The sequence below is a fragment of the Ochotona princeps genome, chromosome 2 (genome assembly GCF_030435755.1).
Source record: "Ochotona princeps isolate mOchPri1 chromosome 2, mOchPri1.hap1, whole genome shotgun sequence".
Classification (NCBI taxonomy): Eukaryota; Metazoa; Chordata; class Mammalia; order Lagomorpha; family Ochotonidae; genus Ochotona; species Ochotona princeps.
This window is the reverse complement of record NC_080833.1, coordinates 73,876,175-73,893,214: the sequence shown is the minus strand read 5'-3', so window position 1 is coordinate 73,893,214 and position 17,040 is coordinate 73,876,175. Positions and strand designations below refer to the sequence as shown.

The following is a 17,040-nucleotide window of genomic DNA, read 5'->3' as shown; positions in this document are numbered from 1 at the left end:
ATGGCTAAATTCTCAAGCAAAGAGATTCTAATATAATAAAAAGGGTTTTAGGTTTGACCACTAAATTTTGAAGTCATTTGTTATGTAACGTACAAACAAGGAACAAAACCTATAGAAATCTTGGCTACACTTTTACCTGTGGCAATCTAGACAAAAAATATACCTGATAAAATGATAGATTTCACTGAAGGACTTCCAAAATCACAAGACAATTTACTTTAGACATGTATGATATGATATAAAGTTGAGCCAAGCATGAGTCACAAATTACTATAATCAAATACTGTTTCTATTGTTTGATGCTAGGTTAAACATTACAAACTGTACTGATATAAATCTAGGTAGGGTAACCTCCTATCCACTTAGGTTATATGGCCATTATCATGTATTTGATCTACCATTGATTAAAATATTTTTCTGTACTGCAATATTTTGTATTGGGCTGGGAGGGAGGACAAAATCCCTTTGAATCTGAGTGGGAATCATGAGTTGTTTTGATCAATACAATCGGTGATTCTGGATCACTTATTGAATCTAGACTTAAGAACTCACAATTTTCACTTAAGTTCTCTTAAAATGCTGTATGTAGAACCCATGGGTCCCCAACACCCTAATACTTTGTTGGAAAGGCTACAGGGCTGGCACTTTGGTTAAGCTTCTGTCTTCAGCGTCAGTGTCCAATATGGGCCCAGGTTCCTGTACCAGCTGCAATCCAGCTCCCTGCTAACACGCCTGGAAAGCAACAGAAGATGGTCCTGTGCTTGGAAACTTACACTCATGTGGGAGACTTGGAAGAAGTCCTGGGCTCCTGTCACAGACATAGCTGAGGCCCACCCACTGCAAACATTTGAGCAGTGAACCAGCAGATGGAAGAGTTCTCTCATTCTCTCTCACTTTCTCCTCTTACTCTTCTATCTGTAACTCTGTCTTCCAGTCTTCCCCATCAAGGCTCTACATTTGCAAATAAAGCCACTTTGGAATCTTCACATCAGTTCTGGAGCTGCCTGCTAAGTATCAACAAGCAATCCCACATGACCCTGCATAGAACAGGGGAAACACCCAACAGAACCATATTAAACTGTATTAAATCACTGACCCCCCAAATGATAAGGTACATAGTCAGTCCTCCATAAGTTTCTTCTCTTTATAGGTTTAACCAATCCTGGATCAATTTGAAAAAATTGTAGGAACATACACATTTTTCTTGCCCTGATTCTCTAGACAAAAACAAGATACCAACTATTCACATAACATCTATGCTCCATGAAGTGTTGTAAGTAATCTAGAGATGATTTGAAATGTAAGAGAGAAAACATATGGATTATATGCAAGTACAATGTCATTTTATTTTTTAAAGATTTTATTATTATTGGAAAGCCGGATATACAGAGAGGAGGAGAGACAGAGAGGAAAATCTTCCATCCGATGTTTCACTCCCCAAGTGAGCCACAACGGGCCGGTCTGCGCCAATCCGATGCCGGGAACCAGGAACCTCTTCCTGGTCTCCCACGCGGGTGTAGGAACCCAAGGCTTTGGGCCATCCTCAACTGCTTTCCCAGGCCACAAGCAGGGAGCTGGATGGGAAATGGAGCTGCCGGGATTAGAACCGGCGCCCATATGGGATCCCGGGGCGTTGAAGGCGAGGACTTTAGCCGCTAGGCCATGCCGCCGGCCCCTACAATGTCATTTTATATAAGATGGGGGGAGAGGGGAGCCCTAGAGCCAATCTCCTGTGGACACTGAGAGATAACTGCCTTTAGGGTGATTATTTTACATAGCAAAATATTATCAGGACCCTAACTATACATAAATAAGTAAATGGAGGTAGACATGCTTCATAAAATGAATAGTCCATTCTAAAAAGTTGATGAGTTGACTTTTTCCAAATGTAATTACAATTTTGATGTGCCAAAGTTGTTTCCCATTTTTCATATCTATAAATCTCACAGATAATAGTTACTACCCCCACTTGATTCATAGAAATGTGGAGAGAAGCAAGTGATACCATGATTATGAAAAGCACTGGCAAATTTATGCATTATTAATACTTTTTAAAAAAAATACTCAGCCATAAAGTCCCCCTTTGCAATTCAAATAATCACCCAGTTTTGAGCAGTTTCCCAAGTCCAGTTTTTCACATTTCTGAGTTTTCCATGTATTCTGGCATGTGCAGACATGTAAAAACTTGCCCAAATTAGATTTCATTCAGGACTGAATTAAAGCTCTGTCTGTTAATAAATTGCAATAATACGTCACAGTACAATATTGATATGCAGCAAAAATGTTTTTAGCACAGGTAAGTAAACCAAAAACGGTATTAGTTAATTCAATCAAATGCACAAGCCTAAAGGGAGAGAGAAGATGCAGAAAACAGCCAACATAAAGTAGAAACTCTACCGCTGGGCTGTTGTTTGACCTCATCTTGGAACTTGACAAAGGACACAGTGTGTATAAAGGAGAGAGATGAAGAGATGTTAAAATACTTTGTTCTGTGACAAAGAATAAAGCACTATTAAAGGCCCAGACACAAACCTGTGTGTTACTTCTGTTAGGGAAGTTGAGACTGTGGAAAACTTGTCAGACCTCAGGGCACTGAACTAAAACACAGGAAGTGAGGGTTCTCATTGTCAGCGACAGGCTTTCCCCTCAGAATACATGGGGGCACTTCAAAAAGTTTCACAGAAAAAAAGTGAAATTAAAAAAAATACTTTCATTTCCGTGCCAAAAAATTGAAATCCATGTACATGAGGGCTGTTCAAACAGTTCATAGAAAACATGTATTATGAAAAAAAAGTACTTCAAATAAATAAAATGAATCGTTAAACAAAACCTTCATGAACTAAAAACAAAAACCTGAACCATTCTCTCTTTGGTAACTTTGTCAAGGGCATCATGAGTAGAAAATGGTCTAGCTTTGCTTTCAACACATGGAGCCCCAGGTTTTCCAGGCCATAGAATTTGTCAGGGTCTTCTGCCTGCCAAAGTAAAGACCCAACCCTGACCGAAGGACCCAGGAAGGTGTACCTAACTTTTGCTTCCACTGTCCTTCAGCCAACACCTTTACTGACATAGCACCTTAGATTCAAAAAAATGCTTTCAAAAATATGTAGTAAAAAGCTTCCAAAACATGACCAAGACCACATTCATTCTCATTTGGCATGCTAGGCTGACTGGAGTATGAAAAGCAAGGGAAGCACTGAATGCTTAATGGCATCATCACAAAAGCCCTGCAAGGAGGAAATAAAGAAATGAAGACATTAAGAAGCTCACCAAGGTCACATAGCTGTCACTTTTTAAAGGAGAAGAAACACCCAATTTCTAGATCTAAACCCTGAGTCTGGCTCTGAGCTGCACACTTAACCAATGAATCCCACCACCTTTTGAGTGAGCAAGAGGAGAGTCATGACGACTACCACTTACTGAAAGTATAGTGGAGCAAACCTTGGGGACCTTAACATAGGTAGAGGCCCAACTTCTGCTTCTTAATACCTTGAGATTTCAATTCAGTTAGTCAAATGAAGGGTGGAGAATCTGTATTTTTTAAACATTCCCCAGATTTCTTTGGTGAGCAGTCAAGCTCGGAATCACTGCTTCAGATCATTCCCCAGGATCAGCCAAGTTGCTGCGCACTGAAGCCACACAGATGTTTACTTTTCTTAATGTCTCTGCATCAGAGCTCAAGTATGCAGAGATGGAATGTACCAAGCTTGATGTTCTTGACCAAATTTCATCACATGGGATAAAGAGAGGAAACATTTACAAATTATTTTCCTGTAGAAAATGTCATATGATCATCATGCCATCCATTTTAGAACTAAGTACAAAGTTGAAAAGTAATGGAATCAATCTATCTGGTTGTGGCATTACATTCAACTTGAGAATTACCCAAAGACAGGAAAAAAGAATGTTCAATAAGATGCAGTAATACAGTCAGTACATGAGTATCAAACCTATAACCCAATAGCTAGGTTTACTGTGATGGGATCATAATATGATTCCTAAACAATTAATGAAATGGAACATGAAGGGAATATGTATTGGATAGACTCCAAAAACAAACATAAGTCACAATGTGAAAAATGGGTTATAGCTATTTACCACTGTGAAACCCAGCAGAAGCAATAGTTTAAAGGAAGTCACCAGATAGACAGAAATGAGTTCTATATTGTTTATTTACTGATTTGCTCACTTATTTTTGAAAATTTATTTGCAAGGCAGAGTTTCACAGAGAGGAAGACACACAGAGAGAGTCCTTCCATCTGCTGGTTCACTATCCAAATGTCCATAATGCCAATGGCTGGGTCAAGTTGAGGTCAGAACCCTGGAATTTCATCCCATTCTCACATAGAAGCTTCATTTGAGCTATCTTCAGGAGGATTAGCAGGAGACTGAACCAGATGTTGAGCAGCCTGGCATTCCTACGGAATACACTAGTGTCAAGCCAGGATTTAACTTACTATATCTCAGAGCTGGCCCCAGGAATCCTATTTTAAAGAAGGATCAATAACACTGTGTGTAAAGGATTGAAGATTATGTGGGCACATAGACTGTGAAATTCAGTAGAATGTCTCAAAAATAGAATGAAAGAGGCAGAAGAAAAAATGTCAGAATTGGAAGATATTTCCTGTCACAATGTGGAAACAATCAAAAACCTGGAAGCAAACTGGGTCAAATTAAAAGAGTATTCAAGAATCAATTAACGCTATTAAAAGTCCCAATGTAAGAGTTAAGGGAGTTCCAGAAGACACAGAAAGAGAAGCTGGGTTTAAAGCTGTATTTGATGAAATAATAAAGGAAAACTTCCCTAATCTGGAAAAATAATTGGGAAACAGAAAATAGGAGGGGCACAGAATTCCCAACAGGGTTGACCAAAAGCGATCTTCACCATGACACATGATGATCAAGCTCTCTTCAAACATAAGGAAAAGATCTTTAAATGTGTACATGAAAAAAATCAATTGACATACAGAGGAATGACAATCAGACTTACAGCTGACTTCTCACAGGAAACTCTACAGGCCAAAAGAGAACGGAGCAACATATTCCAGATTCCAAAAGAAAAAAAAAAATGTCGTCCCAGGATAATGCACCCAGCAAAACTTTCCCTTTTTTTTTGGAAATGAAATAAAATTCTTCCACAGTAAAGAAAAGCTAAAAGAATACACCTCTTTCGGGCCCGGCAGCGTGGCCTAGCGGCTAAAGTCCTCGCCTTCAACGCCCCGGGATCCCATATGGGCGCCGGTTCTCATCCCGGCAGCTCCACTTCCCATCCAGCTCCCTGCTTGTGGCCTGGGAAAGCAGTCGAGGACGGCCCAATGCATTGGGACCCTGCACCCGTGTGGGAGACCCGGAAGAGGTTCCTGGTTCCCGGCTTCGGATCGGCCCGTTGTGGCTCACTTGGGGAGTGAAACATCGGACGGAAGATCTTCCTCTCTGTCTCTCCTCCTCTCTGTATATCTGGCTGTAATAAAAGGAATAAATCTTTTTTTTAAAAAAAAAAGAATACACCTCTTTCAGTCCTGCTGATAAATGATAAAGATGTCTTCTTGATGGAGAAAAGGAATAACACCCACCAAAACCAAAGGCAAATGTGAAGAACAGCCTAGTAAAATAACAACAGAAGACTAAATCAAACAATGAACAACCCACTGCTAAAATGACAGGACCAAATTACCATCTATCTATACCAACCCCGAATGTAAATGCCTTAAACCCATCAGTCAAATCTCATAGATTAGTAGACTGAACCAAAAAACAAAACTCATCCAAATGTTGTCTGCAAGAGACACATCTCACCAACAAAGATCAGTGGAAAACTATCTCACGGATTTAGGTGACTTTGTTTTTATTTTCATTTCTTCACAATGTTTTTTTTTCTCATATTAAATTCTTCACTGACTCATAGGTCATACAGTAACATCATTTTCTTCAAGAAGGTTCTTGATTTTCTTTTTTATTTCTTCAGTGACACATTAGTCAGTAGCATGTTATTTAAATGTGTGGTGTTGTAAATGTCTATTTTTTTTTTACTGTTGTTGATTTTGTTTTGTGACTTTTCATTTAAGGGGATGTATGGTAGCTGTGTAGTGGAGACTATCATATCCAGATATGAAGACAGAATGCAGTATACCTCTCCACTTTCAGATCAAAATGGACTCCCAATGAGCTATTTAATTTACCTTGACAATAGGACGCTGGACTCTCTGCCATTGTCCATGCCAGACTGTTTATGAAGAACTATATTACTGTAATAATTCAGGAGAAATCAGTGTGAGGGAGAGGAGATCAGGGAAATGCCAGAGAATATGGAACTATATCACAAAATAATAATATTGAAAAAGTAAATAAATAAAATTAGGGTAAAAGCAACAGAATGTGAAAAATAACTATTAGAATGTTACATATCAAACCGCACAATATAGAAATATAACTACTTGGGCCTGGCACATTTGCCCAGTAGCTAGATCCTTACCTTACATGCACCAGGATCCCATGTGGGCGCTGGTTTGCGTCCCAGCTGCACCACTTCATTCCAGCTCTCTGCTTGTGGCCAGCAAAAGCACTAGAGGATGGTCCAAGGTCTTGGATCCCTGCACCCATTTGGGAGACCTGGGAAAAGCTTCAGATCAGCTTAGCTCCAGTCACTGCGGCCTCTTGGAGAGTAAACCAGTGGATGGAAGATCGTTCTCTTTCTTTCTCCTGTCTCTTCTTCTCTCTGTGTATCTGCTGTTTCAACAAAAGTAAGTAAATCTGTAAAAAAGAAATAAAAGTATTCATTGGTAAAACCAGTTTATTTTCTTGCATTGTTGTAAATTATGCAACACCTTAAAATAGTTCATTTTAATTAAATTTAAGAATGTAGAGAGGCACATGCCGTGATGCAGCTGTTTGGGCTACTACTAGCCATACTAGCATCTCACATGGGGTGCTATACAGGTTCTTGTTGCTCCACTTCTAGTCTAGCTTCCTGTTGGTACACCTAAAATGCAACAGAGAATGCCCCAAGTACTTGGACCCTGGTTCTTGGTTATTATGGCCATTTGACAAGTGAACCAACAGGTAGATCTCTCTCTCTTGCTTTCTCTCTCTGTGTGTATGCCCCTTTCTCTTTGTCACTCTGCCTTTCAAATAAATAAAATCTGAAAAAGTAAAAAATATTTGCATTATAGAAAACACAAATAAGTTAATTGTTCTGATTATTTTAGAGTCTAGGGCCTCTCTATGGAAAGGTCAGCTTATATCCAGTCAACACACACCCAAAACATAAAGCAGCAGACATTTGAGACACTGTTCAAGACAATGACTGAATGTGAACATAATGAAGAGACATGTGGAGGCGGCCTTTTCTCGGTGAGGTATGTGCCACATGAAGGGGTGGGGCTCCTTTGGAGGGAAAACACATCCACAAAGCAGAAAACCTAAATTCTTCTATATCCTTGTAGATGACTTTAATTTTTATAGTATTCTATTTTTTCCTAAAATTTTTATTATTTTAGTATTCAGAAATAAAAGACAAGAAATATAACCAGTTACTAGCTTAACACAATTTCAGTCCCACAAGCTAAAAAGCCTAATTTAAAAGGATAACATAGATGTTTACTTCTTGGCAATGAGATCTTAGAAGCAGGCCAGTTAAAGGGATTTTTTTCTTTGTTTCCATATGCACATCTATATGTTTTTACAGCATGCATTATTTTTTAATTATAATAAAACTATTAAAATTTGAATTTTTAAAAGCATTTAAGCTAAACATTTCTACAACAAGAAGCAAGAGAAAAAAAGAAAAGTCAAATATATATATGAATGAACTTTAAGGTTTATGGTTGCATTTAGGTGTACTACAATCCACCTGGAAGCTAAGTATTTATAACAAGACTCTCTATGAGGTTCAAGGGCACCAAAAAGGCATTATAAATATTAATAAAAACTTCAAAAGCTAAACCACATTTTTATGGAGTTGGAAGCATAAGCAGGAAGAATTCATTTGAGAAGGAGAAGGTAGTACTTTTCCACAGTTGTTTTGTTTTGCCTTTGCTGCAAAGCCCGAGTTCTAACATTGTCACAGAAAGGAAAGGTGGCTTACCTGTTGTTTTGAACATGAGCAGTGCTTGCTTGGATAACATGCCACAGAGACACCAGGTCAAGAATTCACCTCTAACTGCCCAGTTACCACTGCAGTTCTGAGGCCTTACACAAGTCAAATCCTCACTCAGTGGCACATGTTTACCTACATGTGTTTTCCAACATCTGACACCACATCTCGAGCACGTGAATGACAAAAATGTTAGCTGCTTAACAGGATTGTTTTTATAATAAAAACCAAAACTGAACCAGCAGACAAAACTTAGATTTCTAAAAAATGGCATCTGAGTGGTGAATTCACCAGGGCAGTGATTAGAGAAGAAAAACTAGCTACATGGCCTACCTTCCAATCAAGTCACACCTCCTTCGTAGGCCTGAGAGCTGTGCACTGATGTTGAATCACAATGTGACTATGTCCTATTGACTTGCCGCTTTTCATCCCAAGGATTTGGAACACTTCATAGACAACACCATGTCTATCATTACATTCCCCCTAGAAAGGCCGACTGGAGCAGGTATTACCAAGGCTGTGTATTTTGTCACTGAGAAGGACCCAGACTAGTGCACCTTCAGGGTTCAACTTTGCCTTCCAACTCAAAAGAATCTTATTGAGGGCCTGGTGGCGTGGCCTAATGGCTAAGGTCCTCGCCTTGAACGCACCAGGATCCCATATGGTCACTGGTTCTAATCCCGGCCGCTCCACTTCCTCTCTCTCTCTCCTCCTCTCTGTATATCTGACTTTGTAATAAAAATAAAATAAATCTTTAAAAAAAAAGAATCTTATTGATTACTATATAGTGCATCAACGCCAATGGGTGGAGGAAGAAAATGACTGGGCTCATGAGCTAAGGAACTCAGGAAAAGTTTCTTTGAGGGGTGTGAAGAGACAGTTTCTTATCCACAGAATTCCTGAGATCCCACTAACAGAAAGTTACAACATTGCAGTTTCCAAAGAAACTCCCTATAAAGAAACACCTTTAGAAGCATACTGTATTTAGCCACTGTCGGGTAATTGCATTGCACTGCCAATTAATTCATAATATTTGTCTCTGTATTCCTAGGTAAGTCTTGATTACTCATCAATAATATTCAACAGAAAGAGGGAGTCCAAGACTTTGCAACAAACTCTCAAATCCTTTATGAAAAGCTATAAATTAATTTAATTTAACTATCCAGAAAAATAGGGCCACAGCATTTCTGAAGAAAATACAGTACTGTAGTAATAACAATTAGTCTAGATTTAATTCTTGGCCAACCAGGCAATCAGCCTTACTGAATCCCTGTTTCTACTCTGTAAGAAACATCTTAGAATATCTTGGCTGAGATGCCCCAAGGGCAAATCTTGAAACAAGGATAGGGAATGAGTCAGGACAACAACCCCAGGGAGCACAGAGATGGGGACAGAGCAAAGTAAGCCACTATGGCTATGATGAGGGGTTCCCCTGTAGACACCTGCTGAAAGTTTCTTGATCCTCTGGACACCCAGGAATCCACCTCAGAATGTCCCAGTGTGGGGAGAGGAAGTCAGGCAATTCTCACCATTCAAGGGCCACTCCCAAGCTGTGGACTCTCTACCATTTCTAGCTCAGCCAATGCTATGCTGAGCATCTTCCCAAGAGGCTAGCTTATGTACAACCCTAGAGAGACAGCAGTCACTCTAGCCGGCCTGCAGCACACCTCCTGGAGTGAGCAAGGAGTTAGAAAAGGACCACCGTGTCTGCCACACACATGACTGCATCTTACAACTGCTGAGCTTCTATGGTCAGAGGACGATGTGAACACACCAGGAACTGGGCACAGGGTTAAGGCACTGCCTGGGACACATGCATCTCAGATTGGAATGAGTTTCAGCTCTGCCTCCCTTGCAGCTTTCTGCCAAAGGAAGACAATGGCTCAATTACTGGCATCCATGTTGCACACATGGGAGATCTAGATTGAGTTTCAGGGGCCTAACTTCAGCGAGGCCCAGCCTTGACTGCTGTGAGCTTTCAGGGAAATGAACCAGCAATCAGCAATTTTCTCCATCACCCTCTTCAAACAAGTGGAAATAAGTAAATGAAATTGCAAGATAGTGTGAGCAAATTATTTAGAATGCTCTAATGTACATAGTGAAAACCCAATAGATGGTAATCGTGATTGTGAGTGCTTAAGAATCAATGCAACCCTAGTGTAATTGTCATAGTGGAGAGCTCACAGGCCAGAGATCAGAACAGAACCCTTGGAGCAAGCCTGGGATCTTCTAAGAAATGAAAGGAGTGTGGCCTAGTGGCAGAGGTCCTCGCCTTGCAGCCACCAGGATTCCATGTGGGCCCCGGTTCCTGTCCCAGCTGCTCTGCTTCCCTTCCAGCTCCCTGGTTGTGTCCTGGAAAAGCAGAAGAGGATGGTTCAGGGTCTTGGAACTCTGCACCTGCATGGGAAACCTGGAAGGAGCTCAGCTCTGGCCTTTGTGGCCACTTGGGGAGTGAAACAGTGGATGTATGATCTCTTCGCGTGTCTCTTCTGTCTCTCCTTCTCTCTGCCTTTCCAATTAAAATAAATAAATCTAAAAAAAAATCAAAGGAGTGACAACAGTAAGGGTGTGAGGGTGAATAGGCAAACATCATGTTCTGTAGAGATCTAATCCTGACCAGTGCCACATTGCTCAGTGCTGCAGAGAGAAGAAAAGCAACACCTCACACCCTCAGCACCAGCCTGCAACACATGAACTCAAGCTTTCAGAGATCAACCCTTGCCTCCCTCTACGACATGAACCTGCTACTGAAAAGCTATCTTCCAGCCACTCTTCTGGCTTAATCCAAGCTACCACACAGCGTCTCTGAGGTACGGCTTCCGTTTAACCATCATAAATCTCCACAGATTAACTCCCAGGGGAAACATGGACATTTCAGAAGAGGACGGACTCCTTTCGACAGACAACAGCGCCTGTAGTTGCAAGGTGAAAGATGAGGTGAAGGGCCTGAGCTGGACGCCAGTAGGCAGGCGCAGGACCAGCACTGGCTACACACATCACCGCTCCCTCCCGGGCCTTGCACTTTCGCCGCACTCCTCCACCGATTGGAACAAAATGAGCCTCACGAAAGGAAACGGTTTTTTACTTGCAGGTGGGAAATCGCTTCTATTGTGCTGTTTCTCTGTTTACCCAAATAAATATAAAGATGCTTTTATTTCCCACCAAGAATTTCTATTGCTATTTGGATCTGTGTTGTGTCAAACACAAACATCTTACTTTTCATATCAGAAACAGAACATGGGGCTCCTCGGAGAAGCGATGTTCTTTAGTAGACTGGTTGGCAACAACAGGATAAGAGAAACTTAGGAGAAAATCATGCAGAAATTTTTTTCTGAATATCAGCAGCTATGATTACTGTACACTGAAAGGTGGGCGTTGAATACTGGAACATGAAGGAGTGTCCCGTGGGACAAGTCCAGGGCGGCCTTCGCGCTCCCTCCTCCACCCCCGGCTGATCCCACAGACACCCCATTCACTATGCCCACATGGAGCTCCATCTTCCTCCACTTACCCACTGGCTCCCACAACCGTGTTCCGTGGAGAGCTCACCCCCTGTCTGAAAAAGAGGTACTTATTGAGCCCCGGACTGGGTGTTCTACAGCAAGGAGTCTCACACAGAAATTACTGGGCTCACTTGTAAATTTCCTTCCTCCACCCACCATCCAAGTGGAGGTTCCTGCAGGGAGCCCTATCTGGCAGCTGTCCCTGTCACTGCCTGGCCAAATCTCCCCGGGATTCCTGCTCTTCTGTTTTCCTTCCTGTCCTTCTAATCCATGAAGCTGAGACTAATTTCTATAATAAAAGGAAATAAACAAATATGCTTTTTAAAAAGTTGTAGTTATTGACTTACTTATTTGAAGGGCACAGTAACAGAGAAAGGGAGGGACATGCTGAGAGGAAGATCTCTCACGCACTGGTTCATCCCACACACCCGCAGCAGCCGAAGCCGGAGCCATGGTCTCCATCCGGGTTTCCAGTGTGGATGGCAGGAACTCAAGTACTCGTGTTATCTTCTGCGGCCTCTCTGGTGTGGAAGCAGCTAGGTGCACTGAAAGTAAAGGCAGAACTCAGTCCTAAACCCTCCAATATGGGATGCAGGCATCCTGAGTGGCAGCTTAACCTAGTGTAGGTAGATCCACTGTGCCACAATGCCCATCACAGGAAATGCACTTTTATTATTGCCTCATTTGTGGGTTGTTGATTTGTCTTTTTGGTTTGAGTCAGTTTCATCACTAGCAGCATCATCTTCACAACAAGCAATGATGAACAATACATGCATCATCCCATGTCATTCTTCAAATAGTAAGAGAGAGGACAATATCCCCATTTTACAGAGAAGGAATGTGAGCTTGGAGTGTTTACACATCTGGACCAAATTGGTGTGCAGCTAATATGGACAGTCGCAGAACATGTGACCTAAACCTCGTCAGGCTTGTACATTGCCCTATCTTAGACCGTGGGCTCCTGGGGGGCCCCTAGCACAGTGCCATGTGCAGATATTCTGCTACTCAATTCTATTATCTTACTACCTTTCATAGGTGAGGCACCATGCCATGAGGATCCTTTCCCAGACATTCTTTTCTTCAATTAAAATGACAATAATCATAGTAGTGATCACACCGAGGAATGTAGAAACAGAATGCCATTTTTCCCTCTAAGCAAAGCAATTGCCCTGCTGTGAATTACACACAGGTGTCAATGGAGGAGTCAGTGTGCCATGGCTGAAACCTAGTTATAACCTCCTCACCCGTAGATTCTGTAACTCAGCAGCAAGAATTTCCTCTGCGCAGAAAACCAGGTCATGAGCTGAATAAAAAATGGCCACAATTTACCAACCACTTTTCATAATTAACATCACCCATTTTAATACAATCATGAAAAGTATGTATCATAAAAAATCATGAAAAGCAACGCTTTCAATGGAGAGCAAGAAAAGGAAAATCACAGAAAATCAATTCCACATTTTCTCAACTATTTTGGAAGCAGTGAGATATAATCATTTTTTCTTCTTTCAGGCCAAGACTGTTCTTCACGGTGTGACCTCGCTTGTATCCTTCCATGAGCTAATCTCATTTCCCCTTGGGTAACCAAAAGAGCAGAATCACACATACTGGTGGTAAGAGCTCAGTACACATGTTGAACTGGGTCACCACCAGGTCGTTAATAAGCTTTCCAAGTCTATTTCCTCATTTGAAAGGTGGGGATAGCAAATATGCCTCAAAAGACTTTTATTAAGATTAAATAAGAAGGGCCCGGCGCGATGGCCTAGTGGCTAAAGTCCTCACCTTGAATGTGCCACCAGAATCCCATATGGGCGCCGGTTCTAGTCCCTGCTATTCCGCTTCCCATCCAGCTCCCTGCTTGTAGCCCAGGAAAGCAGTCGAGGACAGCCCAATGCCTTGGGACTCTGCACCCGCGTGGGAGACCTTGAGGAAGCTCCTGGCTCCTGGCTTCGGATTGGCGTAGCACTGGCCCATTGCAGTCACTTGGGGAGTGAATCATTGGACAGAAGATCTTTTCTGTCTCTCCTCCTGTCTGTATATCTGATTTTTCAATAAAAATAAATAAATCTTTAAAAATAAGATTAAATAAGAAGATCTTACTATGTGTCTGATAGGAAGTCCTTAGCAAACTGTTGTTATCTATAATACCCTGTTTCATTGCATGCCTGACTCCTGTTTTGCTCCAGGGATTTAAGTGTCCCACAAGGTAGTAATGACAAACGCCAATTTAGGCAGTAAGTTATAGCAGTAATGGTAATTAACACTTTCAGACACAATGAAAGACTTTCATATCTCAAGGGCTTAGCACAACCAAGTTCTGTTTTTCACTGATGCCATGCCTAGGGTGAGTTAACCTGGTCAGGAGGGCTTGGCTGTGGTCTGAATGTGTTCTCAGACGTTGACAGACAATCTAATGGTATTCAGAGGTGACTGAATCATGAGGGTAGAGACTCATGGATGAGATGCAGACCCTTATACAGTGGCTTAGACAGTGAGTCACTTCTGTTCCCTCTCTTCTGCCATGTGAGGCCACAGGGTCCTCCCCTCCAGAGGACACATTAACAAGGCTTCACCTTGGAAATAGACCTGCTGGCACCGTGGTCTTGAGCTTCTAGTGTCCTGAACTACAGTAAGTTGCCATTCTTTACAGATTCCCCAGTGTGTGATATCGTCTTGTAGCAGCACATCTAGACGAAAACAGACACACATGCCTAGTGATTCTCCACATGATGACCTGAATTGAGGCTGCTGCCACCAAGGGGCTTTTTCCAATCTTCTTGTGTTTTGCAGTCCCCAACTCTCAGCCACTTGAGAATGGAGAAAGAGGAAAACCACAGAAGTCTGTGGGGAAGGTTTCCAGGCTGCATTCTGATGCCCAGCCCCCATTGATTGACCTCATTTAGATACAAACGGCTGGGAACACTTCTTAGTTGTGTCCAGGAAAGGGAGCTAGATAATCCAGAAACTGCCAGGAAGGAATAGACACAGAAGTCCTGTCGATTTTAGTTCGATATAAGTAAGGTCTGTGTTTTAGAGGCATGAAGAAGAATAACAACAACAACAACAACAAGGGAAAGAAATTTAAACAGAAAGTAAGGCTAGGGTGGCAGGAGGCAGAACTGTGAAGAGAACATTGCTTGGACATCACTCTCACTCCCTCCTCCTCTACTGCCCCCTTTTAAACTGTAGCTTTCTCTGACTTCTCACCTCCAGACTATAAGCATGTGGCCTTGAGGCAAGCTGGTTCCCAATGGAACTGCTTCACATTTCAGGCCATGATGTCCACTAAAAGACATCTTATTTCCTCAGGAACATACTGTTTGAAATATGATGGCTAATTAAAACAATAAACTAATTCATGCAGCTAGTATAATAGTTATTATGGGAGCCAGTTTAACAAACCCAAGTCACCTGTGTTTCAAAATATTCCTTTGAGAAGCCACACCTTACCCCAAATAAATGGTTGTCATGGTTAGAATCCTCCAGAAGCAAGAATCAGTGCTCATGGCCAGATCAAAGAGCACATATGCGGCCTAGGAGCAGCTCAGATGGAAACTGTGAACATCCAACTTTGTTCCTTTTCTCTGAACATTTGTTTTAATTAGGATCTTCAAAACATTTTAATATCAGGTGGAACCATTTAGTCAGAAGGGGATCTTGGAAAAGCACTACATAGTTAGGAAAGAATTTTACATAGCTGCACATGATCCTTGATAGCTTTTGCTTCCCTTCCTAATATGGAAATCCAGTTCTCACAAAAAAGCAATAAAATGAGACGACTCCTTAGGGGTTGTGGTAATCATGTTAATTGTGTCCATAAATCACAATCCCTCATTGACTATTGATTGGGAAGAATCACATTAGGTGCACTTCTTCCTGCAGACACGCTGTTGTGAAGTAACCCAGACCCCTTAAGCATGAAAGTTCATAAAGAAGCAACTTCTGACATCTGCAAGCTGAAGGTGAGAGCTAAAGATGCTTTTCCTGATCTAGTAAGGTGAGAAATAAACCATTGAACAAACCTTTGTGGATTCCTCCATGCTGTGCGGGAAAAGATCTACTTCCTTTGAGAAGTCAGAAGCAAAGGAAAGGAGAAAAAGAAGGCCTTGCAACTGGACACTGCAGACAGTACTTCCCCGCCAGTGGGAGTGTCTAAGCACTCTAGCTCCTGAATTTATCCCTGAGATCAGCACTTCCATGCAGGGCAGTCTTCCCCTGATACACCATGAAGCCTATAAAAGTGTTGTTAGCCCTAAGTTAGATTTGGAGAAGCCAGGTTGGAAAGAGATCCACCACTTTGCAGCACGTGATGCATGGAATGGCTGCTCTTCAATCCTATCTTCCTTCTCTCTCCCAAGTTAGTTTCCCCCCTCCACCATCACCACCCTCATCGGACGTACACTTTATAGGCTGCAAAGGGAATCCTCATTCCCGCAAGAGTATCCATGTCAAGGCAGGGCAGGGAAACTGAGTACAGGTAACAGGATCTGGCACCATACCAGCCCGACAGGACTGAGACTTTTCATACTTTACTGCAGTCTCTGAGCCTTGGTTACCTCCTCTCAGGCCTGGGATAAGAGAAACTGTGCAGGGTTAACTGTGAAATATCACCTGAGCTGACTCATACCATGTATAGCATAAAGAAACTACTAACATGCAAAACCATTGAGGGGGCCCGCCAAGGATCAGGAACTGAATCCTCATCTTGCATGAACTGGGATCCCATAGAACCAGTTCATGTCCTGAGTTTTCCACTTCCCATCCAGCTCCCTGCTTATGGCCTGGGAAAGCAAAAGAAGATGGCCCAAAGCCTTGGGACCCTGCATCTGAGAGGGAGATCCAGAAGAACCTCCTGGCTCCTAGCCTGGGATCAGCTCAGCTCTGGCCTTTGCGGCTACTTGGGGAGTGAACCAGTGAACAGAAGATCTTTCTTTCTGTCTGTCTCTCATTTTCTCTCTAAATATGCCTTTCCAATAAAAGTAAAATAATTTTAAAAAGCTATTAATGGCAGGTCATAATACTGTTAATATTTCATGAAGTTTATTGAAACTCTTCCTGGTTATAGTACCCTGCTTCTAGTGGTCCAGAATATAAGAAATAGGATAAGCCTTTCCCCTAACTGGGGATAAACATTTAGTTGGGAAAGTAGACTACATAAAATAGATGAATATATTCTCAGTCATGAATGAATGGAATAGAAAATTGGTACAATCAAAAAACAGTGTCACCAAGAACCTTGTGGGGAGCGGGGTGTCAAAGCTGCTCCTGAGATTGGAAGGGGCCATAGCAAGATGGTGGCTGGCCCAGGGCCAGGAGGTAGGGTTGGTCTTGCCAGCAGGCAAACAGGAAGTCACAGGGATAGGCTGATGCCCTTGCTGCAATTATGTCATTGCTACTGGCCTATCAGGTAGCACCAAGTGGACCCACAGGGAGAAGTGATTGGTG

General features: G+C 42.0%; 1 long non-coding RNA gene across 1 annotated transcript in view; it reads right to left on the bottom strand.

Annotated features, from left to right (window-relative positions):
• Positions 1-17,040, bottom strand: part of LOC131479580 (uncharacterized) — a 90,100-nt gene that overhangs the window by 52,230 nt on the left and 20,830 nt on the right. Inside the window, exon 3 of the long non-coding RNA XR_009244984.1 lies at positions 6,473-6,609. This is a non-coding gene — a long non-coding RNA (uncharacterized LOC131479580). The remainder of the gene's footprint in view (positions 1-6,472; positions 6,610-17,040) is intronic.